The sequence below is a fragment of the Triticum aestivum genome, unplaced genomic scaffold, assembly GCF_018294505.1.
Source record: "Triticum aestivum cultivar Chinese Spring unplaced genomic scaffold, IWGSC CS RefSeq v2.1 scaffold57351, whole genome shotgun sequence".
Classification (NCBI taxonomy): Eukaryota; Viridiplantae; Streptophyta; class Magnoliopsida; order Poales; family Poaceae; genus Triticum; species Triticum aestivum.
The window spans coordinates 47,508-50,520 of NW_025225238.1; the positions used below are offsets into that span (position 1 = coordinate 47,508).

General features: G+C 45.0%; 1 pseudogene; it reads right to left on the minus strand.

Annotated features, from left to right (window-relative positions):
* The window catches only part of LOC123172118 (2-hydroxyisoflavanone dehydratase-like), a 3,458-nt pseudogene extending 1,517 nt beyond the window's left edge, over positions 1 to 1,941 (minus strand).
* Between the last annotated feature and the right edge of the window lie 1,072 nt (positions 1,942 to 3,013).

The window sequence follows — 3,013 nt, forward strand, 5'->3', positions numbered from 1 at the left end:
GGGCGGCGGCGGGGACAGCGACGACGACGACGGACGACAGGTGACGGGCGGCGACGACGGGATCGATCGGCGCGCGGCGATGTCGAGAGGTTGAAGACGAAAGTGGGGAGATGTAAATGAAATTTTCGTAAGTGCTATATATATAGGATCACCCTTTAGTACCGCTTGGTGGCACCAACCGGTACTAAAGGCCAACTTTGGCCAGGCCAAGAGGCGGGAAGAGCAGGCCTTTAGTACCGGTTGGTGCCACCAACCGGTACTAAAGGGTGATCTGTAGTACCGGTTGGAGCCACCAACCGGTACTAAAGGCCTCGCGCTGCCACCCCAAAGTTTAGTCCCACCTCACCGGGTGAAGGCAGCCGCACTGGTTTATAAATCCAGCCGCGGCTACCTCTTTGAACTCCTCTATATAGCAGGCTTGTGGGCCTAAATTCTGCGCGCTGCCCTGTGAGTCTGCTGGGCCTTTAAGGCCTGTAATTGCACGCCCGTGGCCTAGCAGGCCCACAGGGCAGCGCCCCAATTTTTTTTAGTTTTTTTCTTTTCTTCTTTATTTTCTTCTATTTATTTCTGTGTAGTTTTTTGTATAGTTTTTTCTTTTCTGTTATATTTATTTCCTTCTATTTATTTCTGAGTATTTTTTCATCTAGTTTGCCAAAATTCAACATTTTCAGAGTTCATTTTGTAGTGATTTTCAATTTCACGGTCATTTTATATAGTTTTTTTCTTTTCAGCTATAGTTTTTTTCCTGCTATTTTTTTCTTCTGCAAAACTTGATGGTCAAAGTCTGGAGTTATAACCAAAGTTTAAAAAAAAGAAATGCCGACGTGAAATTAGTTTTTGCCATAACAGAAGAAGTCCGGAGTTGGAATAAGTTATTAAAAATAAAAAAGAGGTGCAATGCTCGTTAATTTGCTTCAAGCCTTTCGGAATAGTGTAAACTGCACTGCGCATAGCTCCGTGCAGTCTACCATATTCCTGAAGGCTTGAAGCTAAGCAACGTGAGCATTGAGCCTCTTCTTCATCGTCTCTACACTCAGGGCTTATAAACCGCTCCTAATCCCTCTCTCTTCGCGAGGTGGGACTAAAAAATAGCTTACTAAGAAAGTGTAGTACTGGTTCATCCATGAACCGGTACTAAAGGTGCTCGTGCGGCCCCATCTAGCCTTACCTGACACAACCTTATTAGTACCAGTTCGTGGCACGAACCGGTGCTAAAGGTTCGTCACGAACCGGTACTAAACAGCTCCTCCCGCCTAGCAATTGGTGCATATTGAACGCAAAAAATATAAGAGCATTTAGATCATGATCTTACATTTCTTTACAGTCTAAATTATCAATATGATCTTATAACATCAAAAATACTTTGATCATCAATGATCTTTGTGTGTACAATCTGAATTGTCAATATGAGTCATCAACGATTTATAAACCGATGAAGACTCATATTGCGGCCACAAATTCTACACATAGAGTTCAATGAAGACCAAGTGCTTGTGATAGTTTGAGAAATAACATATTTAAGATGGTAAAAGGCTTGTTAGGGGAGCGAGGTGGGACTAAAAACAGCTTGCCATAACCTCATTAGTACCGGTTCGTGGTACGAACCGGCACTAAATGGTGATGGTGGGGCCATAGCCTGACCGCAGGCTGACACAGCCTCTTTAGTACCGGTTCATGGCATAAACCGGTACTAAAGGTTCGCCACGAACCGGTGCTATTGATCGCCGCCACGAACCGGCACTAATGTACACATTAGTGCCGGCTGAAATTCAAACCGGCACTATTGTGCTTCACATTTGACCCTTTTTCTACTAGTGTCAGGAAGCGCTCGACACGGCCGCCCTTGTATTCGCGGATGAATGGATGCAGGTCGACGGTGATGTCCTCCTCGCCGCCGGCATCCTTCTTGCTTAGTACCGCAGAACTCTTGTTTGCATGCATCGTGTATGATCGAGCTAGCTAGCAGATGTCTGACGAAGTGTAAATCTAGTGCTAACCGAGTATGAAGCTGTTGTATTCTCTGCGTTGTGGTGGCTGGGACTTAAGCTGCTCCTTGGCTTTTATAGTTGGTATTTGATCCCACTCCAATATGGTCATGTATGTATGAACAACTACTCAGGAACGACTGAATTTGAATAAACTCAAGTCGATCATTTTTTCTAATGTAGGAATAGAAAAAAACATCAACACCTATATATAGTACTAACTGAATATTAATAGGCCAATTAGAAATATGGATTGCTAAATCTCAGACTTAGTTGATGCTATATTTGTCAAATCCTATGCGAAGATCCGTGTAGAAAAATAAAAATAAAACATGTCTTCTCTTTTATATGTTCTATCACTTGATGGAGACTCTCAGTCGATTGAGATATAGCCACACCCATTAGAAATATGCACTCGTATTATATTTATTTGGTAGACTTTTTAATAAACTTAGCAACAATTTATATTAATAGATTCATGGCATTGCCTACAAATATAGAAATACTAACTAACTGATTTTATTGTACAGACTCATGTATAAACTTAGAAATATTTATTTGGGAGATGAGGCGACGATGGCATTGCCTCTTGCGACACGACGCTGTCCGGGAGGTCATGGATGCCCTCGTACAGCAGCACACGCGCACGCCTCGACCTCTAGCAGCATGCACTTCATCACCACACCGCAGTGCCGGCGTCGACCGATTTGCCGCTCGCGAGCGCTAAAACCTGCTCCACGCAGGCCGATCCATCCATGGAAGGCGTGTATAGTATACTCCATCAATTTGCCGCTCGGGACAGCCCACCCCAGCACAAGCGGCACAACCTCTCACCCGTACCCTTGTCCTGCAGCAGGTGGTGGCCGCGCAAATATCTCGTCTGCGCCAACAGCGCACCGGCCGTTGATGCAGGAGAGATGCGGACGAGCCATGCGGCTCGAATAGGTCATGTCATGTCCAGTCGATGTGTGGTGTGTGATCGCGAACCAAGTCCGGTGCAATCGGTTCGTGGGATACAGTGAAAACAG